Genomic DNA, 25,233 nt, shown 5'->3' on the forward strand with positions numbered 1-25,233 from the left:
TTAATTACAATCTATACTATATGATACAAAGCATAAATTAGGCTCCAAGCATGGCAACTGGGTCCTGAAGAGCTGCTCCTACCAATGTGGTGTGAGTTGAGCCTCCTGTGGTTCTGGACAAGGAGAGGAGTCTCTCAGAGTTGTCCTGCAGTGTCATAGGCAGGACACCACTGGAAATTATATAATCCTCTTTATTCAGCATCTCTGAGCTCAGACTACTGTCCTTCAGTTTGGTTATCCTCCCAGACTCTACCCTTTTTGTCTATTTAACCCTACTTTGTTGCTAAAAAGAAGTGAAATGACCTAAAGGAACAGTTGAAAACAAGGCCAGATGCATGAACCTTTGAGAACTTTGGAAGCATATTTATACTCAGGCCCCATTCTAGAATAATAAAACAAGAGAAAGTAGGGACCAAGCATCAGGTGATGGCACTTAAAAGACAAAAGTGGGGTCAGAAAGCAAGGTTAAAACCCAAACTTCAGGTCACACTACAGCTGGAATAAATAAATGAGTGGTTATGAGTTGAGCTTCCTGTTGGTCAAAGCAAAAAGGATTCACACTATCTACAATAGATAAACCAGATTCAAGAGATTTCCCTTGTCTGGGACCTGAGATGAATGCTCCCTCAGGCCCTCCAAAAAGAGAACATACAGCATGATGTAGCAGAGTACGCCCCCAGTTCCATAGCTCTAACTACCACAGATGTGGCATGGGACCACTTTTACTATGTCTCTCAGAGTACAGATATTCCACAAAACCAGCCTTGAGAAGGGTATCCACCTATCAGCACCCATTTACTATTAAGAGCTGCCCACTAACTGACATGAAATCAATGCCCTAAATATAAAACACCCTACCAAACCCAGTTCTGTTCTATGATGGTAACAATGTATTTTACCTGCCCTCCTGGACTCCAGCAAATAATGAAAACACAAACCTCAGGCAGACTGATTATTTTACTGAGGTAGATGACTAACAGCACTAACTCAGTATCCAGGAAAACAAGCTCTTCTATCAAAGGCTCTTCTGAAAACACAAATCTATTCCTATAACTCAGAAAGAGGGCAAAGTCCCAGAGACTGCCAAGCGTTTCTTCCACACCACTGCTCATGAGGGCCACTGCCCTCCCTCACACCTGTAGCTATGGCTGTTTAAGTCACCAAGAAAGATAGGGCTTGTCCATGAGACAAGCAGTCCCAACTTATGCGGGTCTAATGGTCACCAAAATCAAACAACAAAAAGATAGTCAGAAGAGGTCTCTGAGTCAGACAAATGCCCGTAATTCTAGCTGCTCCAGAGGCTGAGGGAAGAGGACTGCCAAATTCAAAACCAGGCCTCAGCAACTTAGTGAGACCCTGTCTCAAAATAAAAAATAGTGATAAGCTCACTGGTTAAGCATCTCTAGGCTCAATCCCTGGTACCCACTCCCCCCCAAAAGGTTCTGAGTCCCTTAGATACTGATGAAATATATCCAGGAGTATACCTTTCTGTTACTAAGCTAGTTCTTTGAAAATGTGACTGTTTAAATAAATGGAAAATTGCTCTCCTGCCCTTTACACATCATATTTTCTTTACAATTCACATTCACACCCCATCACCAATTTCAAAATAAGCAATGAACAGTTAAGTTAAAATAGCAACTATTCACAATAGCCATAGGTAAAAACAACCCAAATGACCACCAACAGATGGATTAAACAGAAAAAAAAACAAAAAACCCTGAGGTCTATTCAGTCATAAAAAGGTATAAAATGATGATCCATGCTACTACAGGGTAAAAGAGGCCAACCAAAAGGCTATAGTGAGTTTCCATGTATATGAAATGTTCAGATTAGACAAATCCATAGAGATAAAAAGTAGATTAGTAGTTACCAGGTGTTGGGGAAAATAGCATTGGGGCTGGGGGAAAGCCAAACTGGGGAATAACTAATGAATGTGGATTTTTTTTTTTTTTTTTTTTTTTTTTTTGGTGGGGGGAGTGATGAGAATTAGGGCAAGGAACTCTAAATTGTTGAAGCTGGCCAGGCAGTGGTAGATGCCTGCAATCCCAGCTACTAGGAAGGCTGAGGCAGGAGGATCGTAAACGTGAAGTCAGCCTAGGTAAGAAAAGTGGGAAGCCCAACAGTTTTGGGTCACTCAATGCAGATCCTTCCACAGGAGGTCACACAAAGGGTTCCTTATAACCAGAATCCCAGTTCAGACCACCAGACAGCAGTACTGAGAGTTTGGCTTGGACCCTCACACTCTAACCAACCTGATACCCAGGCCTCCGGGATGCCTGCTCAAAATTCAACTATCAGCTGGGTCCAGGAAATGTTTGGAAAGGACACTGGATCTTTCAGCAAAATACCTTTAACCCAGTGCAAACAGAGTTTACCTCCAGGGCTGGGGACTGAAAGAAGCAGACACCCCTAAATGCAGCAGGAGGTAGATAGTGTACTTGCCAATTCATTTGGTTCTCCAACTCTCTCTACTAGGACCAGACTTGCAGGGGAGGCAGACAGGAGTCTCTACCTTGTTTCCTGTTGCATTCCCAGTGTCCTGGAGAGTGCACGGCACAGCGATGTTTAACTACATGCTGATATGTCATTCTTTTGATGGATATGGCTCTAAAGTTACATTATAAAGACTTTCTTGTCACAAATTCCAATGCAAAACAGAGGTAACAGAATGTACTAAAGTTGGATGCCAGAAAAGGAGGGAACCAGGAGTCATGGCACAAATGGCACCAGAGATGCTGTGGAGCATAAAGCCCTTGATCAGAGAGAGAAGAAGGGATAGTATTGCCAGGCACAGGCAGAAAAGGGGGCATCAGGATGATAGTCTGGGGCAGGAAGTGGGGGTGAGATGCAGGGGGAGAGAAGGAGAGCACAAAACAGGAAGATGGAGAGATCGATTATCCTGGACATGGGACACTGCCACAACTGAACTCTGTAAGTTCCTTTCTCCCCAGAGTGAGGACCAAAAAACTAAAGGAAATGAGTGGGCACCATGAGGAGGGCTGGGCCCACAGAAAACTGGCACACACAAGACCCAGCTAGAGATGGCAAAAACACTGGCTCCAACCCACTGTTACCAGGCAACAGTGCAGCCCCCAGCTGCCAAGTGTTCTGATTTGTCCATGAAACTGCAAGTGTGGCTAGCTATGTGAGATCTCCTGATTTTCATGTTGGCAAGTGTGGTAGGCAAATGATGGCCTCCCAAAGATGTCTACATACCAATCCTGGAAGCTGAGGATATTTGAGGTTACAAGGCAAAGGGGGAACTAAGGTAGCAAACAGAATTAAAGGTTTCTAATCAGGTGACTAAAAAATAGGGAAAATATCCTGGATTACCAAGCAGACTGAAGGTAATCACAAGAGACCTTTGAAGTGAAGTGGGAGACAGGAGAATCAGAGTCAGAGAGATGCCATGAGAAAGACAGGACAGTAACAGCTGGCTATAAGGACAAAAGGGGCATAAACCAATAAACACAGAAGGCCTAGAAGCTGGAAAAGGCAAGGAGATAGATCCTCCCCTAGAGCCTCCTGGAGGAATGCAGCCATTGATGACAGCACGATCTTAGTCTCCTCTACCCTACACAAAAACATTTCTTACAGTAGCCACAGGAAATGAACAGCGCCCAGGGTTAATGTTTTAAAAAGAGGCATAGAACATGCAGCCAAACAAGACACCTACCTCTGTGGTTTCAATTCACCAATAAACATCTTTTTTCTAATCCAGACAGAGGAAAGTTAAGGGCTGGGACCATCTCCTCAGTACCCAGCACACAGCCAGGGACAGTGGCTCTCTGACATACATTCTAAGTTAATAATCAGGAGGTCCCTTATCTTTACCATGTGGTCACAAAATTCTCCAGGGATTTTTGAAAAACAGAGCTGTTTAACCGCAGGAGTTTTAGTCCCAAGGGATTGGTTCACTGAAACACCACCAAATCACAGAGGCGTCACCAGACCTTGAGAAACTGGCCTAGAGGAGGGGGTGGGACAGGAACTCCTTTCAACTCCACCCTTCTCACAGCACACAGAAAAGAGCAAGAGCTGTTCAGGTCCTCTAAAAGAAGCCTCAGCCCCTCCCTCCCAGTCACCTAAAAGGCACTCTGCTCATCCTGGCTCCCCAGCACCTTCAGCAAAGGAGGCCACTCTGGCCGTGTTCAACCCATACAGAAACACTTTCAAAGTTCTTTTGGGTTCCCCACTTTCATCAGAGCAGAGCTGCTCTGCTTAGGAGTGGGGTGGAGGACCCACAACTCTGCCTATTTACAACCAAATGACTGCATGAAAAACATGGCCACAAGTCAAATCTCACCCAGCTCTCACCAGTCCTGCCTGAACAGCCTGATAAGCCCACATCTGGGTCTCTGCCACATGTCCAGTCCTTTCTCCTCCTTACTCAGCCTGGACAGCAGGCTTCCAGGTCTTTGTACCACACAGCACCATTGGCTGGGTTCCTCTACTCTAATTTCAATATATATATACACATACATATGTGTGTATATATATATATATATATTTTTTTTTTTTTTAAACCAAGGGGAGCTTAATCCCTGAGCCACATCTCCAGCCCTTTTTATTTTTTATTTTGAGACAGGTTCTCACTTGCTTAGGGTCTTCATAAATTGCTGAGATTGGCCTCGAACTTGCAATCCTCCTGCCTCAGCCTCACAGATCTCTGGGATTACAGGAGTACACCACTGCACTTAGCTTTCAGATATGAAGCCTTCTCTACTCTCCAGATTCCATCCTTAGTCAGATACCAGTTCCTAAACTTCTCTATAAGCACCTCTCTCCTATGGATGATGCCACCCATCCCTACATCAGGAGACCCTCTGCAGACCCAAAACTATCTGTGGACAGAACTTACATTTTATTCATTTCTGTATCCCAGCCCAGTAGACATAATATAAATGTGCTCAATAAGCATTAAATAGTAAATGAATTGGACTGGACTATGAATGATTTTTTTCCCAAAATCCCATGCATGACATTATTACATGTATTAAATGTGCCACGTAAAACCTCATTTCCAACCTTTGACTAGTAAAGTGAACCTATCTGAATTAAGTACTCTACAATACAACCATCTTTAATAAAACTACCTTAAAGAAGTGCAGTTTTTAAAAATTTTACAAGTATTGCTGCTATGGTCATTATAATTCAGGGTGTGGGAAGGAACCTGGCTGGCAAGCTTAAAGGAACAGATAAGAACCTGCTCTGCCTGCTCCAAGCCTAGGGCTCAGGTAGAAAGGATTACCAAACAGTTGGCTCACGATCTCTCCTCCTGCTCTCACCTTCTTTACACTCTACTAAACTAACCCCCTCCTCCAAGGTTAGCTCAGAGGCGCCAGTCTGGCTCTAGCCAGATCCCACCTCCTTGATGGCCCTCCCTCTTTTCTGGAGCCCATCCACAGTTACTGTAAGACAACCCAGAGCCCCAGCACCCACAACTTATTACCACAAAAGCTTCCTCCTCTCTGGTTCCATTTACTCCCACATTCCAATCCCGACATTCCCAGAGGCTCCCCTGAGCACACACCTTTGCGTCCCAACCCACACAGACCATTAGATTTGTCTGGGGTACTTCTAAAAATTATTGGCTCCACCTTGATGGTCTGGGGTGGGGCCCCATCAGAGGCATTTTTTAAAAGCTTTCCAAGTCATGTGGTTTGCAGGTGCAACCAGGGATAAGATCTGCAGGCTCCCAGTGTGTCAAATTCAAATTTCCCAGCCTGCAGTGAGTCCCTCATCTTTCCCCAAACAAAGCTGGATGCTGGCCTCCCTTCAGATTCTATCTCAGATTCTGGATCTAGCCAGCCTCATGATGCCAATCTGGGCTAGACTCTCACCCATAGGAAGTACTCCACTCCACTGGGCCTGCCAGAGGACCCTTTCCCCAAACACTAGAGGTGGCACACACTCAAGACTTACCTACTGCCAACAAAATAAAACCCAAGGCTGCTGCCTCATCAGAGCTGGTGGCCTTCTCAGACCTCACTGCACCCAGAAGGCATACTGCCAGGTAGAGTTGCTTCAGTAGCTTGCACACATGCAGGTGGATGAGCAGAGATACACATCTGCACCTGAACCATGCCCAAGTCCACCTCAAGCTCTGCCTCCTGCTGTTCCTGGATTTGAAATGCCTTCCTATCTGCCTTTCTTCCCTTTCCTTATCCTTCAAGACCTGACTCAAATCCTACCTTCTCCCTGACTCTTCCAGATTTTTTCCTCCATTCTTGGCCTCCTGACAAAGAATCAAACTCATAGCTCAACACACTGCTAGCTTCTGTCTCACAAATGTTAATTTTGTCTTCTCAATTAGACTAAGCTCATAATGGCCAGAAACATGCTCTTTCATTTACACCCAGCAATTTGACTCCAAAGGCCACGTATTACAGATTTTCCAGGCTGACACTGACCTCAGATATTCTGCCCTATTGTCACAAAACTGTCCTTGAAATGCCTATGCTTCTATATCTCCTGACTGCCTCTAGTAACAAAGCATAAAATTCTTACTCTGATTGTGGTTTCCCAAATTTTTGATCCACAGTAGAGTCATTATATCCCAGGACAGCTCTGGTATCAAACAGGCACACAGAGAGGACCCGCTTTCAAGAAAAAAAATGTGAATCACATTTAGCCTGTCAGCAATCCTTTTCTGCTATGACTGCTGGCATGGGGGATGGGGCTATCCTTTAACAGCAACATTTATTTGTTCACTTCAGAGTCCTTAACAGTTTACAAAACAACAAACTAATCCAAATCTCCAGAGCCTCCCACAAGTGCAGGACAGGCACCAACACAGAACTATTTACCATCCTTGGATCAAGAGCTGCAGGCAGTTTTCAAACCTTGGGAAAGTGCCCACACCCCAGGCTCCTTGGGACACTGCTGAGAAAACTACCCACTGGCTGGAACGCATGTGGTAACTGCATACCAAGGAAGGAGGTTCTTTATATTTTTATTTACATGGAACTTTTTAAGCACACCAAGTTCTTCTGCATGAATTTGATCACTCTTTCAACCACAGCATTATCAGAGCATTATTTTAGTCATTTGGTACCCGTGTATAATGTTTAGAACCAGTGTGCAGAGCTTTGGGGTTACAAAGGAAAAAGAAATGCCCCCTTCCCTCGAAGAGCAATTTAGCCAATTATTTTAACACAGCTTTGAAAACACAAAAACCCTTACCAGCCAGCTCACAGACTTCCTTGAGCCAACCCAGCTGGATTACCCCGAGGTCCCTGTTGGATGCATCTAGGCTGCTGAGCATCTATGAATTTACTTCTATTGTCCTGGACAGGGAGGTGAGCTGTTGTCATAGAAATGACTTCATAAAGCTCCAAAATGAGACAGGTGTGGGACTGAATTCAGGTCCTTCAAATCGCTTGGCTAGGTGCACATGGCCAAACTCACCTCCTCTAAACTTCAGCAAGCTCATCTGTGAAATTCCTACCTCTCAAGGCTGCTCTGAGGGTAAAGTGAGGTAATGGGAGCACGTGGCACAATGCAGGGTGAAGGAGTGGAAATGATGTGGTTCTGAGTCTGACACAGGTGGGGCACTGATACTAACTGGAGCATTCAAAGCCTGTGTGGCCTGGGGCCACAAATGCAAAAAGGGAAACTGATAGGCTTTACAGGACAGGCACAGATAATTAAATCAGGTACTGTGCATAAAAGGAGTAACTAGGGCCTAGTACATAGGAGACATTAAAAAACTAACTAGGCTCAGACACATACCACCCCCAACGTTTGTTTTTGATGGACAAGTTGCTAATTACCAATAGAAGCAAAAAGTATATTTTTTTCCAAACTCTAAACACCAAAGAATAATAAATTAATCTGAATTGTTAGGAGGAGGAGTAACTTCCATTAACAACAGTAGTCCATCCCTAATGGCCCCCTTGAGATTCTGCTCAAACCCATCACCACTACCACTTTCCCCAACCTCTCTCCAAGATGCATTTCTAAAAAGCCTCAACAGCAAACATATTGCCAGATGTGTAGGTTTGATGAACCTGCTTTTCCAACAGAAAGGCTAACTACCTTTTTGTAGGCCACTGACATTCCCTTCTTTAAGGAAAATGTTCCAACTAATCTACGTAATGTTTAACAATGACTGTGACCATAGTCCCAAGTTACAATCAAGAAATAATAAAGTGAAAATATCTCTCTGAGAACCCAAATTTCCTTTCCAAGTCACACTACCATCTTCAGAGCAATATTTAGAAGCATTTCAGAGGCAAAAAGGAAGTGTCATTTTCGCATTTCCTCTGCACTACCAGTTGGTGCTAGACACCTAATGTGCCTGCTCCATCAATTCTCAGGCCAGAGTTCCCAAGTTTGGTTCCCAAACTGGCAGGATCAGTCATACTCAGAAACTGGTTAAAAACACACATTCTAAGGCATCACATACTATATGGAAACTCTGCAGTGAAGCTCAGCAATGTGTTGACCCAGCCCTTTGGGAGATTCTGATGCACAGTGGAGTCTGAGAAACACAGCAAGTCTATTCCATGAAGTCGTCATTGCTAGCCCCACTTTAGAGATGAGGCAACCAAAGCTCAGTGATGGAAGTGCCACAAGTCACCTAGCCAGGAGGCCTTCTAGGACCCACATCTGATTCCAAAGCGATCTGCCACATGGCCTTTGTAGACAAATAGTGCCATTTGGTGTTCTCAGCTACAAAACTGCCACATTGTGACAATGATATTACCAAAAGCAGTGGGAGCAAAAGGAAAGATGCAGTCTGCACTTAGAAGTGATTAATTATAAATGCTTTTAAATCCACATCATGCATTAGCCCTAGATGGCCAGCCATCTCCCAGGATGAGTCTATTTTTCCCCACCCTATTGATAACTGGGCTACATGAACAGGAGATGGGAGTCCCTTATATTTACAGTCCTCAGTGTGCCTGATTCCTTGCACTGCTTTGAATAAAATTAAGTTACCTGTTTTGTCTCTAGAACAGGCTTAAAAGAGCTGCTATACACATTGCCTAGACCAGGACCAAGAGGAAATGGAATCAGCCAAAACCTTTCTGTGCCCAGCAACAAAGCAGGCTCCAGTACCTGGAAGCCCTGGGAAATGAGTCACCTGAAAGAAGCCAAAGCATACAGAAAACACTGTAACAATGTTGCAGATCTGGTTCAAAGAAGGCAGGTTTTTGTTTTGTTTTTTTTTAAATCAAACCCTAAATCTAATGTGTCTGATGAAGTGGCCCATTAAGTTACTGACATTCAAACTGCAGTGCTTTCATAGATCCTAAAGTTAGGAGAAAGCCAAAAAACTCATTCACAATTCCTAACTTTCTAAGAAACTGTGGTGGGGAATTCCAGATCACAGATTTATCCTATAATGTAAATAAATAATCATCATTCTGTAGCACTTTCTACAGGAGGTGCTAGAGTAGAAGGGACTGGGAATCATACAGACCTCAGTTTGAATCCTTGTGCCCAGCAGGTCTTCCTACATAACTTAATCTCTCTGGGTCTCAGTTTTGCCATTCACAAATGAGTGGTAATCCCTATGCTAAATGCTAATGTGAAATCATAGGGAGATTTTTGTTTGTTTTGCTTTTGCTTTATTTTAAAAGGATGCTAAAACAGCTTTCAAGACTTTTTACAACGTGAAAGACTTAACCACTTAACTGGAAATAAGTATGGACAAATACATCCATAGATGGAAGCAATATTTAATATACACTAAATTTCACATACACATATCAAAGTATTTGGTTTTCTAAATTTCTCTTTTGGACACCATGAACAAGCTAATTAAGAAATAAAATTCTGCTGGGTACAGTGGCACACACCTGTACTCCGAGCAATTCAGGAGACTAAGTCAGAAGGATCACAAGTTTGAGGTCAGTCTCAATAACTTAGTGAGTCCTTGTCGCAAAAAAAAATTAATAAATAAAAAGGGCAGAGATATAGCTCAGCAGCAGAGCACCCTGGGTTCAATCCCCAGTACGAAAAAAAGAAAAAGAAAGAAAGAAAACTCTACAGACTATCAAAAAGCTTGTCAATTTTTAAAAACTCAACAGATGGACATAGTCATTTCACAAACGCATTTGACAAAAACAAAATGTGAGAATTTCAATTATAACATCCCACATTATTTGCAGTACATCTTTTCTTCCCTGAGAGAAATGAGGGCACAGGTATAATAACATTCTTGAGTCCAACACACCTGTTCAAATGCCATCCCATCACTTACTGGTTATGTGATCTAGAGGACATGACTTAAGCTCACTGGTTCTCAGTTAATTCATCTGCAGAAGGGGAATGTGTGACTGATACATGACTGCTGGACCAACAGTAGTGGTTTATGTAAGAGCAAAACTGAACAATAGAGCCTGTAGAAGTATTGATAAAAATGTGTTCCCCTGCCCAAATGACTTCTCATAACTGACTTTTACTAAGTACTTACCGTAGGTCACAGGCTGATCCAGGCCCTGGAGAAGTAAAGGAAGAGAGGGCAACCACTGGCTTCAAAGATGTCACAGTATCACAAACTGCCCAAACACACTATGTGCAAAGTGCCCCAACACTGTGTGGAGCTGGGAAGCTAGGAGAGCAGAGGAAGAGGGACTCAAATACCAGTGGAGTTCACCAGCAAAGTCTTGACAGATAGGTTTGTTTAAACTGAACATATGAGTTAAAAGATAAACCAACAAATGGGAGTAGAACTACAATTCCTCACATCCTCTCCAACCACAAACCACTAAATCCAAGCTCTCTGACTTCCCCAAGGCTCAGGGTCACCAGGTATTTATGGCACAAAATAATTATTCACACCCCATCAACATGACAGAAAGGCTGTGGGAAGGAGTGAGAACAATTGCCAGAACACTTAGAAAAACTTTAAGGCTCATCCCAAAAGCATGACAATAACAATTCCATGGCTTTTCAAAAAATTCATTCTCTTAGCACTTTAGTCCTCAAAGAACTGAGAGTTACCAGTCCTCCTAATAAAATTAAAAAAAAAAAAAAAAAAAAAGACCCTTTAACTTTAGGAAAGACAAAGCATTAAAATAAATCAGAGTCCCAACAACTTTTCAACTACTTTTCCAGGACTCTTATCAGAATCGCCATTCTTAGGAAATCCATGCCTCATTATGAAAGAAGATTACATAAGAGGCAACCATATTTCTACATTTTCTAAAGGATGGGTCACTTTTCAAGACTGCTAACCATGCTAGGTATTATCATATAAAAGTTGCACGTTTTCTCACACTTCAAATGCTGGGTGGAAGAGAATTCTCAAGGAGCTCCCCATCCCTCCAGCTCAGGGTTCAGGGGAGGCAAAAAGCCTCAGGAGAGGTACATCCCACAGAACTATCCCGACTTGCTGTTGGTCCAGAGGCTTGTGGGATGCAGGCAACCCTGAATCATGCCTTAGAATAATTAGAATAATTTACACTTTCCCAAACTCTTTTATAGATTTTTGTTGTTGTTGCACTGGATTAATTAAATCCAGAGGCACTCTACCACTGAGTTATATCCCCAGCACTCCTTAATTTTTTATTTAGAGAGAAGGTCTTGCTAAATTGCTGAGGAGGGCTTCAAACTTGTGATCTTTTCTACCTCACCGTCCCCAGTAGTAGCTGTGCATCATCTCACTCAGATTTCCAGACTCTTTAATAACCAATGCCCAGGGAGAGATGAAGACAACCAGCCCACTTTTAAAACAAGGAAACAAACTTCAACAATGTAACATAAAAAGCAGACAAAAGCTGACATCTAGTTGTATTTCACCAACACATCATTTGTCCCAAACACAAGTACCTGAACAAGTACCAATCAGAAACAAACTGTAGTACCTTTTGATGTTCATTTAAATACAGATGAAAACTTAATTATCAGTGCAAAGTCAATCACTGTGCAGGATTCGGTATATGATTCTGTCAGTACCTATCATTCCATCTCTAGAACTACAAGATGCCAAATCTTCATTATATTATGTAATGGAGGGGTGCAGATAATTAAAATTCACCTTTTCCAATCAGTTCAATCCCCTCTTCTAATCCCTTCTTCCACCGGGTATTTTCTGGAAGTGCAAAGGAAGCATTCATACTCCTCATCTTTTCCTGCCCACTTTCTTGTGTGAATGTTAAAAAAAAAAAAAAAAGGCAAGCGATGGGGGGGGGGGGGTTCTGAACATCTCTCTTTCAAAATTTTCTTAACTGTCATAGGGAGTCAGCTTCCAGCTTTGGCACTGACACAGCATCACTGAGTGACCTTGGGCAGATTACTGCATCTCTGGGCCTCAGTTTCTCCCATCAGAAACTCAATGAGGGTTTTTAAGCCCCCTCCTCTCTTAAAGCACAGATTTCAAATGTGTCCCCAAGGCAGCACACAGTGAAGGGGCCTGCCGGTCTGAGTCTGGCTGGGGTCATGGAATGAACTTTCACAGGCCCTGCTGGGGTATCAAGGGAGCTTAAGCTGCCTCCTGCAAAGACACTGGGCCAACTTCAGGTCGCAAACAAAAACCTGTTGGCATGGACTCCTCTAGGAAAGGCCTGCCGCTCCCAATGCGCTGGACTCCCGCTGCCGGGGAGCCGCCCCATGGGAAGAGGGAAGGCTGGCCCCCACGCACCATTCACCCATCCTGATTAGCCGAGCACGACCGCCGGGCCAGGTCTCTGCCATCCCACGCGGAACAAAAGGCAGCTGGAGCCTGGCTCTGCCGCCCCCGTCCCCTCTGTGCTGTGCTATTGGGGGCTGGGGAAGGGGAACCTAGTCCTCCGAGAAGGAAAGGGGGCCCCCGCTCCACCCTGAAGGAGAGGGAAACGAGTCGGGATCCTGGACAGAGAAGGGGACCCTCCCCGGATCCCTAGAGGGAGGTAGGGCTGTGCTCTGCATGGGGGCGGGAGGGAGACCAGGCTGGGCTCTGGAGGCAGGGGCGCCTGGCCCGGAGAGGAATGTGCTCTGGGGAGAGGGGCGGGGTTGTTCCAAACCGAAGGGAGCTCCCAGATCTGAAGAGAGAGTACGGAAGCCCCGGACTCCGAGAATATAAAATGAAGAGGTTCCAGATAGGGAAACTGCGGGGGGTGGGGGGGTTATGTCTTGCAGCGGAAAGAGGGATCCAGATGGGAAGGGGGTCCATGCTCCAGTTTGTGGGGCGGGCCTAGTTAGAAAGAAGAGGGTCCCGCCCAAAGCGGTGTCAAGCTGTGGCGGCAGTGGTGCATGCTCTGGGGGTCTTGCCAGCTTAGGGGAAGCCTGTGCTCTGGGGGCGTCCGCGCCCTGGGGAGGGGGAGGGCCCGTACCCTGTGGTCCTGCTGCAGCACACGAGCCCCTCAGGTCCCAATCACCTCCGCTCTTCCTGTCCGGCGCGAAAGCGCGGCTGGAGCCTCTGGTAGCACTGGAGAGGCGGGAACGACCGGAGCCCGCGGAGCCGCCGCTGCCGCCGCGTCTGGCTCCGTTTGACACCCACACACCAGCCAACATGGCGGCCGGGAGGGGGCGCGCCGGCGGCGTGCGCGCGCCCGGCGGCCCCGCCCCTCCGAGCCCGCCGAGGCCCCGCCCCTGAGACCCCGCCGGCGCCCCCACCGAGGCCCCGCCCGCTTGCTCCGGCGCCGTAGCCCAAGCGCGGCCGGGCCTCCCAGACCCCGCGAGGACCCGCCCACTCACGCGTGCCCCCTGTTCAGTGCTCAAGTACCCACTACCGGCGGAGTCCCACGGCGCCCGCTACCTTCGCCCGAATCCCATAGACGACCCCCCTCCAAACCCTGACTCGCACACAAGCCCTGGCAAATTCATACCGAAACCTACACATTCTGCAATGTTCATTAAGAACTTTATAAATCCCGCCGCCCTATATTCCTCCTCAAGTCCACACACTCCTGTCACCCACACGCATAGACCCTTGCCCCACTATACTCTAAAACGCTTCTTACCCTGGCAGTTGAAAATATTGTAAGGGTTCATCCTTCTCTAGGAAGACGGAGACTGAAAGTGCAGCCTCCCAGGGCACTGGTTATGGGAGAATTCTTGAGTTAAAAGTTGTGCTCACTTTGTGAAAATTCACTGATCTGCCCTTTAGATTTGTATTCTTCTAAACGTGTATCGTATTTCAATAAAATATACTAAAAACTACTCTGGGAAGGGGTCCATAGGCTTCAATAGACTGCCTAAGGTTTACAGACACCCCTCTTACAGGCCTACATGGGGTGTGTGTGTGTGTGTGTGTGTGTGTGTGTACACAAGGCTGCATAAGAAACATCAAACCACCTCTCCTTCTTGGTTCCACAAGCACCCACAAGGCACCTCCTATGTGCCCAACAGTGTGCTGGGACACACACCAAATGCCGGGAATGAGAGGGGAGTCTGGCACAAGCAAGGCTCCTGGGAGAGGCTTTCAGAGGAGTGAAACTGGAGGCTGAACCTTAAAGCTGACTAACCTGTTCTAACCTAGGTGGGAGTCAACAGAGACCCCCTCACAGGAGCATCTGGGACATGAATCAAGGTTTTTAGGAGGGCAGAGGACACCATCCCTGTTGCCAGGGTGACATCACACTGTTCCAAACTCTGACTTCAGGGAAGCTGTGCCCAGAAGGCCCACTCTGCCCTTGCTCCCATAAGCAAGTCACTACACTTCTCTGAGCCACACATTCATTTTTCCTATAAAGAAGTCAAATGGACAATTGTACTCCTTATGGGTCTTACAAATTGGGATTTAGAATTATTTTCTTAAACAAAAATACAATAAAGATTCGGAAGGAGGGACCCTAACACATCTGCACACCCACCTGGCCACTTTTCCTTTGAAAAATCCCAACTCTGGGAAGTTTTAGATGCTAGACATCCCTCCTTAGAATTACCTATCCTTCCCACTGTTTGGTGTCCCTTCTCCACCAGGACAGTGAATCACACTTCATGTGCCTATCTTGCAGTGGGAACTGCCACTCCATTTTACACTTGGTCTGCCAGGTAGGGACAGAGAAGTATATGTGGCTTTCCTTCCCCATCATAAGTTCACAGTCAATGCTCCAAAAGACAGGTTAACAAGAGAAAAGTATAACAAATTTATTTAATCAATGTCTTATGTGACATCATAGCCTTCAGAATGAAGACTGCAAGACACAGGGAAAGCTATTTTTATGCTTAAGTTTGATAATGAATGAGCAGCCCTGTAGAAATGTGATTGTGACCTAAGGTAATAGACTGAGTGAAGAAAGTAGCAAACCCTGTCTGTTCAGGTTATTCTTGGTCTCTGAGTAGCATTCCTTCCTCCAAGGTATAGGATAGGACCCCTTCTAGAATGAGGGTCTTGTGACCTACTATTAGACAAGGTAGGTTATAAAATTTCTCGATGGCCAGCTCTTACACAAGAAAGGCAGAGAGAAAGTTAGAGTAGTGTGTCTAGGTTTTATGGCTGACTTTGGTGGATAGGGGTACGAGTTCCTATGATCTGCATTCAGGGAGAAAGAGGAGCTGGAGAAAGAAAGGCAGAAAAAGACAGAGAGAGACTTTGCTTATGAGCCTTTCCAATATCCTTCAGGTCAAAGTACTCTGCATACCAAACTGCCATACATCAGGGCATTACTTTCTAAGCCCCAACAACCCCCATCAAAGTAGAATGCCCTCAACCAGATCAACATTCCTTGTGAGCCCCTGGTCTTTGCTAGAACTTCAAGGAGTGCAGAACTGTGCACAGAAATCACGAGGCTACCTCCATTTACAACTTCAGATGAGTTATAACACAAAACTGATGTGTGGTCTAGGGTCCACATATATTATCCCAAACTAGCACTCTCTGATCTGTATGACAGAACTTCCTGCCCCTCCCCCAACTTGGCAGTGTTGGGGATGAAACCCAGGACCCCCTGCACATGCTAGGCAGGAACTGTACCATTGAGCCACACCCCCTCCCTAGAACTTCCTTTGATGTTGGAACTATCCTCTATCTGTGCCATCCAATGGGGTAGCCACCAGTTACATATGGGTAATAAACACCTGGTTTGTCATGTATGACTAAGCTGAATTTTTTAAACTTTATTTAATTTTCATTCATTTACATTTAAATTGGTCACATGTGACTAGATGCTACCATAGTGAACAACACTGGTCAAAAACCTCATGAGATTCTACAAGGTGCATATTCCATTGTCCACAGTTTAAAAAATAATAATAAAAAGGTTTGGAGAGAGTTTGGCCACAGGGATGGATTTTTCTGTAGGCAAAGTCTACTCCCTACACCACTCAGCAAGCAAGTGTGTGTGCAGGCACAGAGATAAGCTGTGTGCTTTGGAAGGAGAGCTGGATACAGATAAAGAGGTGATGGACTAATAATACAGGACAGGAAGTGAGTTGGAGAGCAAGAGACTGGGCCAGCCTGAGGAGGTGGGAGAAGGATTTTTACCCCCAGCCAGAAACCCACCACCCTCTTGCAAGGTCAGAGGTAACATTCCTCCATTTCTCCAAATCATTCCTCCTTCCCAATCCCCCACTTCCTTAATTCATTCCCATGAAGATGCCTTGAAGTCAACAGCCTTATTGCCAGATGAGGAAACTGAGGCAGTGTGTGACAGTGCTGGGATTCAAATTCAGGTTCTGCCAAGTTCAGAGAGTATAAGCATTCTTGGAGAGAAGAGTACAGGATAAGCCAGATGCTTTGCTGTGCATAAAGCAACCAAGGGCACAAGGGCTGCCCTTTCAAGAATTTGGAGGTTTGTTCTTGTAAAGAATGAGGTGGAATGACTGGAACTGGCCAGAGGGGTGAAGAAGATATAGGCCAGAGATTTCTCTGAGATTAAGGGAGGAGGGTTTTAAGGAAGGAGAGACTGGGAAGAAGGATTGCACATAATGCTTTTCTTCCAAAGCACTTACCACATTTGATAAACAAGTTTCAGTGATCTTCACCAGTTTTCCTCCCTAGAGTGTAATGTGTATTATAAAAACAGCATCCACATAATACGTAATTTCTGATCTTATGATGCACCTTTTCTGTTTCTTATTGACCGTTAATCTTCAAGCTTTTTTCCCTACAGAGAAGATTCCTAACAAGACAGATCATTTTTTAAACTTTTTTTTCAAGATCCAACTTGGACTACTACATGGACTAAACATGTTACACCCATTATTTCATAAAAACCATATGGGAAAGGCATACTAACTCCATTTTACAGATGAGCAAAGTGTAATGCAGAGAGGGGCCATACCTGGTGGCCCTGCTAATGATTGTGAGGTTGATATTTTCACAAAAGTCAGTTTGAGTCAGGGATGGTATCTCCCCACTGTGCACTACCATCCTCCTCAGAGGACCCCTTCTTTGGAAATGTACATGGGACCTGTCTGCCAGAGACTCAAGGCATGATCTGAGAAGACCATAGTTCCTTTCTGGTTTCAGAAAGGTATTGTACTTGCTTTTTCAGAAAATTTACAGACAAGCTGGACACACTTCATAAAGCTTTCAGCTTGGGTAGAGTTAAAACATTGCCATCCAAAACTATAACCCAAAGAAGTCTTCTCAGAAGAGTGACGTTGGAATCCAAGTGTGGTGGTGCATGACTATAAACCCAGAGACTAGAGAGGCTGAGGCAGGAGGATCCCAAGTTAGAAGCCAGCCTCAGCAATTTAGTGAGACCCTGTCTCAAAATAAAAAGTAATAACTGGCTGGAGGTGTGAGTCAGTGGTAGAGTGCCACTGGGTTCAAACCCCAGTACGGAAAAAAAAAAAAGCAATTTGAGCTGAGCCTGTAAGGGTGAGCCGGTAAGCAGAGAGAAGGTGGTAGCAACTTAGGCAGGGGGGGACAGGCTGAGCAGAGACCAGGAGGCCAGAAATCATGGATCAGTGATGTCATGTAACTGGACCATACGATGCATAGAAGAAACGTGAATTTAGGGAGAGATGGCTGAAATTTGATGAGTTAGAAGCTCTGCAGCTTTTGAGGGCACCTTACTTTTTATCATTCCCAGAAGTGGGCATAGCCCTGGCAGAAAATGCCCTCTGGCCATAGTGATTGGTCATATGACCCAGGCCCAGCTAATAAGAGATTTTCCTAGGACTTGAGCTAAAACCATCAGGAAAGAGGCCCTCTCTGCTTCTGAGATTGTCAGCAACAAGGATCATGGAAGCCTGGAGCTACCAGGAATCCTCTTTATCATCTCACAGGAACAACACCTCCTGTTCAGATCAGCCCAGGAACCAGGGAACCAGAGCCAATGGGGTCAGGCTAGTGTCACGGCAGACTTCTTTCTTTCTTTCTTCCTTTCTTTTATTTATTTATTTATTTTTGAACTGGGGATTGAACCCAGGAGCATTTTACTAATGAGCTACATGACAAGCCCTTTTAAAATTTTGAGACAGGGTCTCATTAAATTGCCCCAACTGGCCTTGAACTTGAAATCCTCCTGCTTAAACAGCTTCCTGAGTAGCTAGGATCACAGGTGTGTACCACTACACCCAGCCTCAAGGACATCGTTGATGGAGAAGACAATAAAACAGAATTGTCTGATATGTTGGGAAAAAAATTGCTCAAATTCTCCAGTCTTCCAATTTGGATGCTTCTCTATGTAGACACTGCCATAATCTGGTTCCTTATAGAGGCCAGGTGTGGTGATTGAAAATATAGGTCCTTGGAACAAAGAGGTCTGGATTCAGATACAGACTAGGTCACTTCCCAGCTGAGTGACCAAGATCACATAGGTCATTGTTCCTCTCTGAGCCTCAAGCTACCCTTTTCACTCCACCAAGATGATGGATAGAGAGTCAATGCAGAGAAGGCACTTATAAATTTATGACTCAGGGCGGTTAGAGGCGTGCCAAGAGGGCTGGACTTGTTGTACTGCACGAGGCTTGAGGAAAAGGCTGATAGAGTGGAGTAGCAGAATCTACCAGTCAAGCCAGAGACCGTGGAACATGAACAGTCTCCAGGCCAGCCCTCCCTGCTTCCTTTGTGCTCATGCATGCAATCACTGCTACCTGAGTTCCTCTTCTACAATGCTGGGAACCTGGAACTGAGGCCACAGGTCTGTCCCAGGGATCATCAGTCTTCAGGAAAGTTTAGCACAAATATAGACACTGAAAGACCAACATGTAGGGGTCCAGAAAGAGGGCAGGAGGCCAGTGACTCAAGAGGTAAGAAAATCAGGCCCATTTCAACCTAGAAAAAAGTTTCTACCAGTTTTCTTTCTTTTGCCTCTTTGTCCTCTTTCTGATTTCCTTTCTCCCTCCCTTTTTCCTTCCCCATTTGTCTCCCTTTCTTCTGCCCTTGCCTCTGTTACTTTTTTTAATCCAAAAGAAATTCAAGTTGAAGATATAATGCAAATACCATTATTAATTTTTTTAAGTGCTTAGCTGAGAGGCTCTGAGCAAAAAGATAAGAACAAAATTACACCTCCATCCTCTCCATCTGGGCTTCTAGATATGAGCCTCCCACACGCCCAGGCAAAGGCAGAAGGGATAGGCCAGCCAGCTGGCACCTGTCCCCCTCCCTGCCAGCCCCTTCCCATCCCTGGATTCAAGTGTTCTCATGACTACCCATTGAATAGATGGAGAATCCGAGCTCTAGAGTGGGGAAGGGATTGGCCTCTCTGGCTCATCTATGGGCACTGTTTTCCAGACATCCTGCCCCAGTCCTGCCAATTGTCTGGGACCCCTGAGATGACCCACCTCTGAGCTTTCGTGTGTGCTAGTCCTTCTGCCTGGAACAACCTCTCCATCCCTCAGGGCCCTTCTCTCAGGTGACCTGATTGACTGCTAACAGGGTTTAGGGTTCAGGCAGGTATCTTGTCCTGGGAGCCTTTACCCCTGAATGGTGACACCTTGTTTTAGGATCACAGGTTACCCTGTGATCTGGAAGCTTTGTGAGGGAGGGTAGCAGCTAGTTTTCGTTTGTCTGCGTTTCTGACCCCTGCAAGTTTCTGGCCACTGAGAATAATGCCAGAGTATGTGTTGAGTCAAGAGAGGAAGACACAACAGCCCTGTTGGGAGCTACTCTGTAAGACACAGCTTAACTGAATATAGTTGGGGGCTGCACCTGGCACCTCACACCATGCCATTGCAGGCTGAAGACAGAGAGATCCTGGAGTGAGTTCAGTCTCAGCCCCACTGCTGGTGATGTCAGGCATGTGCTGGAATGTGCCCTGAACCTCAGTGTCCTCATTTCAATTCTGGGGTCCTCTCCAGCTGGCAGGTCTTATAAGAAAGACCAAATGAGATCATGTCAGCCCCTCCCAATCCCTTAAGGACTTTGGATGGCAGTCAGAACCAGATTTACCTCACTTCCATGGCCAGAAATCCCTGTCCTTCCCATCTTACCCTCTCTCCTCCCCTTTTCCCCTTGCAAACTACCTCCCCTACATGACCCCTTGCCATTACCTCTGCACGAAATGCCTTTCCCTCAGACAGCTCAATGCCCATCCTCCATTCCCTTCAGGCCAAGGACCACTAAGATGATGTTGCCCCCAAGCAAGCATGCCCCACTCTCCAGCCCCTCCCCCTGCTTTATAAAATCTATATCATGTCGTATACTGATCTTTTTGTTTGCTCTCTCCCCTCCATGAGAACAGGTGCTTGCATTTGTCTTGTTCATGGCAGTGCCCCCAAAACTTAAATGAAGGCTCAGCACACAACGGGTACTTACTCAAGATTTGGAAAGCAACTAGATAAATGAATGGCCCAGAGAGGTGCTTAGGAACTGTGTCCTCTGCCTCCCACTGAGACTGCACCCTTCAGGAATCTAGGTTCCTGCTGCTGGATGGAGTCAGGACCTGGGGCAGCAAAATGTCCATCCAGAGGGCAGATGGACCAAGGAACATGGTCTTTTGTTCATGGTATGCAGGGCTGGGTTTAGGGGTGAGCCTCTAGCTCCCATATGGGGTGTGGATAAACCTTGCTTTTCCTTTGCCAATAGCTACAGGGTGCCCTGCTAACTGGTGGCCCAGGTCCTCTGGTTTTTCCCCAGAGCCCTCCAAAGTCTTAGTCCACCAATTCAAAGACCTCTGGACAGAAGGGATGAGAAGAGGTATACTCACCCCAGCCACTTGTCTCTTCTCTAGTACCAGAGCCCAGAGAGGTCCATGACTGGGGCTGAAGTCACACGGCAGGTTAAGACAGAGTTGGAGAGGACTTGGGACACCTGTGCCAGCAGGGGGTGTCCCTATGTGCCCTGGGATTGACCCCCAAATTGTAGCTGTGATCAGGCCAAAGCGTCAGAACCCCAGCAGCCATCCAGTTGTTGTTGCAGAGGGCAGAAGATTCCATGGGATCCTGTCTAATGCACTGTGTGAGACAATTTCTAGTCCCAGTCACTGACCGCTTCTCAGTTGGGCCAGCCCCAGCCACGACACATACAGACCTCACTCCCATTTCTGAGAAAATAGAAGTCATGGCTTCCCCTCAGCTTACCCCACCCTCCTCCTCTTCCTGCAAACTTGAGTCACAGCTGCCTTGTCAACTCTGGGGATATCTGAGTCAGCCTGGCTGGGGTTCCAATCCCAGCACCACCCCTACCAGCTGTCACCCTCCGGGCAGCCTCCAAACCTTGCTGAACCTCCATTTCCACATCAATGGAATGAAGGCGTGAAAGTGCCTACCTCATTGGGTGATGCAAGGACTGAGTGGGCTGCTTCCCTGTGCACGGTCATTGCATGCAGTAGGTGCCCAATAACAGGGACACCAACAGAGACCACTAGAGCGCCCCTTGCTGGGCACTTCCACACGCAGTCCTCTTTACCCTTCACAAGAATTCAATGAGGAAGGCATATATATCTTCATGATCCCATTTTACAGATGAGGAAACCAAGCACAGAAAGGCGAAGTCCTTTGACCCTAGTCACAAATGGGCTAGTTACTGATAAACTTGGGATTTGAGCCCAGAGACTGTGTTCTGTCCCACTCCCTCCACAAATGGGGGTCCTTCCTCTGCCCCACAGTGTGCTGAGAATGTCACAGTCTTTGGTGTGGCCAATCTTCATAATGCCCTTACGTGATGGAGATTACAAGGGGGCTCCATTTTATAGATGAGTAGGTACTAGGGTTTGAATATGGTTTGTCCCCTCTGAAATTCACACTGAAATTTGACTGCTATTGTATACTGCCAGGGAGTGAGAACTTTGAGAAGTGATTTGCGGGGCTGGAGATGTAGCTCGGTGGTGGAACTTGGCCCTGGGTTTGACTCCCAACACTGCAAAAAAAAGAAAAAAAAAGTTTGAGGATAATGTGAGGTTGAGGCAGGAGGATTGCAAGTTTGAGGCCAGACTTGGCAACTTAGTGAGAATCCATCTCAAAATAAAAAATAAAAAGGGCTAGGACTGTGACTTAGTGGTAGAGAAGCCCTGGCTTTGATTCCCAGTACCAAAAATTTAAAAAAGAAAAGAAAGGAAGTGATTTGATTGTTAAAAGAATGAATGTCATTCCCACAGGACTGGGTCAATCCTCCTGGTTGTGTGTGCTCACTGTCACAGCACTAGATTAGTTGCTAAGAGAGCAGATTGCCATGTGAGGCAGCCCCTCATTTGCCTCTTCTGTACCTGCCTATTTGCCCTTCTGCTTTCTGCCACGAAAATGCCTTCATGATGCCTGCACTATGACCTTGGACTTCCCAGCCTTCAGAACTATGAGTCAATAAACCTCTATTCTTTACAAATTACCTAGTCTCAAGTATCTTGTTATAGCAACAGAAAACAGACTAAGATAGTAAGCTGAATCACTGAGAAAGGATGTGACACAGACCACATGGTACTGAGTATCAGAACCAAGATTAAACCCATTTCCCATCCTAGCCCAGAATGACCCTCTTATTCTCTAATTTCCCCAAAGAAGCCAGACTTGCCTCTGACCCTGGCTATGACTTGGGTTTCTTGTCCCTTCTCTGCCTCTACCCACTGGCTATGCTGGAGCCCTCCAATCTTCAAGGAGCAGGGCCATGGGGCAATTTAGGGGATGCCTTTAAAACCAGAGAAGCCCAGTTTCTAATCCTAGTGCTTTTACTTCTTAGCTATGGGATTTTAGTTGAGTTCCTATGCTTCAGTTTCCCCATTTATAAAGAGGTACCTCACTTAGGTGAGGGGGCCTGATAAATGAAGTGTTCAGCACCTTAGTAAGAGTTCCATGTATGCTGAGGCTGCTGTTCCAGCTATCCAGGGTGGGCTCCCTTAATTTCCTGGGGGTTCCAAGGAAGGAAGGGAGAAAGTTAAACCTCTTGACCTTTCCAGAAAAAGTAATTTTCTAAAATCAAATTCTGCCCTTGCTCAAAAACTTTTGGTGGTGGTTCCCCGTGACCAGGAAACTCTCTGAGAACCTCCCCACCTCACCCCCAAATCCACCCTGTGAGTCTGACTCCAACCTATAATTCTAGTGCCAAGGTTGTCAGTCAGTCCCTCCTTGATCCTGCTCCAAGTCTCTGTGTGCTGCTCTCCCCACATTGAGGATGTCCTTTCCCCAACCCCCCATCCTTCTGGGAAATGCCTCCTGGTCCTTCAAAGTCAAGTTGAAGGGGAATTTCTGAGAAGCTGCTTGACCAGCAGAAGTGGCCACTCTCCCTAGGGTATCCATTGGTCAAGCATTGACCTCACTGGGTTACAGTCTTCTGCGCCTGTTCCTGCTCTGCCTTTCCCACCAGGAAAAAAGTCTGGAGGCCAAAGAAGACCTTTGAGTCATGCCCACATCCCCAGAGTACAGGGCAAGGCCAGGTTCAGGGTAGGAGCACATCCCGGGGGAAAGCAATGGAATGAATGAGAATCTTCGCTGAACACCCACAGCAGACCACTCTGGAACAGAGATGACAGTGCGAGGTTTTTATTTGGATGTGATCTTAGAAAATGACCTTTAAAGAATGAGGTTGATAAAAAAAAAAAAAAAAAAAAGAATGAGGTTGATGAAACAGGGAAAGGAAGGAATCAACAAAGGGTGTGTGAACTGTCAGGCATGGTGATGCACACAAGAAACCCCAGAAACTTGACGGTTTGAAGTAGAAGGATCACAAGTTCGAGGCCAGCCTTGGCAACTTAAAAAAACCCTGTCTAAAAATAAAAAATAAAAAGGGCTGGGGATGTAGCTCAGCTGTAGAGTGACCCTGGAGTACCAAAAGAAGAAAGAGAAAAGAAAAGCGAGTACCCAGGGGATATGTGCATCTTTCAGTGAATGAATGAATATATGAATACAAGAATGAATGGAGTACTGTGGGAAAAGCTGCAAATCTCCAAACATTAAGCAGACAAACCCCTTTTGCTGTGTGACCCTGGACTAGCCACTATCCCTCTCTGAACTTGCTTTCCTTTTCAGTAAAGCTGGAATGTCAGCCCTAACCTCTCAAGAGATAAAGGGTAGGAGGTATCCAGAAGATGAGAAGTGTCCCACTTTGGCTCCCATCCCTCGCTCCAGTTCCAACTCCAGGAGGCAGGACATGAGCCAACCAGGGCTCTCTATGGGTGAGGAAGCCACAGGAGACAGGCACAGTGCCCAGGTTAGAACCACAGGGGCCCAGGAGAAACCACATCATGGCTACCACAGCCTCCACCATCCCACAGGGACTTCCGCTGCTACCCAGGGCAGGGTATCCCACCAACACTGGCTGCCTCTGCACTAGCACCTGTCCCAGCAGGCCCGGCAGCCTGGAGATGGCTGCAGAAGCGTAGGCTGACAGCTGTTTCTGCATGCAGCAGTGGTGCTTTCAAAAACCACAGGCATTCCTGTGGTTAGGAGCTCCTGTTTCTGTATTATGGGATCAAATCCCACTGGCGCTACTGAGGACCTTGGGCAAGTCACTGCATCTCTGGATCCTCTCTGACCTCAGGAATCAAAAGGAACTAACATTCCATTGTCCCTTCAGGTGATCTCAACTCCTGCATCAGGGCCTTCTTGCACCCTTCTGACACCAGGCCTTTGATTGCTATGCTCCACCTGGAACTCCTTTCCACCCAGTCTCTTTGCTTAAGTAACCTCTCAGCAGTTGCTTCCATGCTGTCTCCTCAGGGAAGGGAAGACCTGACTGACCACTTTCTCTAAACTGGTGCAGGCCCTTAGACATCCCCTTCTCCCCAGTAGCTCTGAGTCTGCAAGATGGTAGTTACTAGCCATGCATGGTGGTAAGGCCTGTAATCCCTGACTCAGGAGGTTGAGTCAGGAGGATTGCAAATTTGAGGCCAGCTCAGCAATCTAGTAAGGCTCTGCCTCAAAATCATAAAATAAAAGGTGCTGGGGATGTAGTTCAGTGGTAGAGCCCCACTAGGGTCCATCCTCAGTACCTCAAAAAAAAAATAATTTTAAAAAGATGGTAATCTTTTGCTT

At 46.1% G+C, this 25,233-nt stretch overlaps 1 protein-coding gene across 10 annotated transcripts in view; it reads right to left on the reverse strand.

Annotated features, from left to right (window-relative positions):
- EPN2 (epsin 2) overlaps window positions 1-20,997 on the reverse strand; it is a 92,387-nt gene extending 71,390 nt beyond the window's left edge. For 5 of the 10 annotated variants that reach the window (XM_079131684.1, XM_079131692.1, XM_079131690.1 and 2 more), the window contains exon 1: window positions 13,269-13,408. The gene's annotated coding sequence lies outside the window, so the exon portion shown is untranslated. Of the gene's footprint in view, window positions 1-3,679; window positions 4,455-13,268; window positions 13,438-20,978 lie in introns of those variants that run through there. The other 5 variants (XM_079131689.1, XM_079131686.1, XM_079131688.1 and 2 more) reach the window with 4 other exon arrangements.
- Window positions 20,998-25,233: the final 4,236 nt, after the last annotated feature.

Source organism: Sciurus vulgaris, assembly GCF_902686455.1.
Source record: "Sciurus vulgaris genome assembly, chromosome: 3".
Taxonomy (NCBI): Eukaryota; Metazoa; Chordata; class Mammalia; order Rodentia; family Sciuridae; genus Sciurus; species Sciurus vulgaris.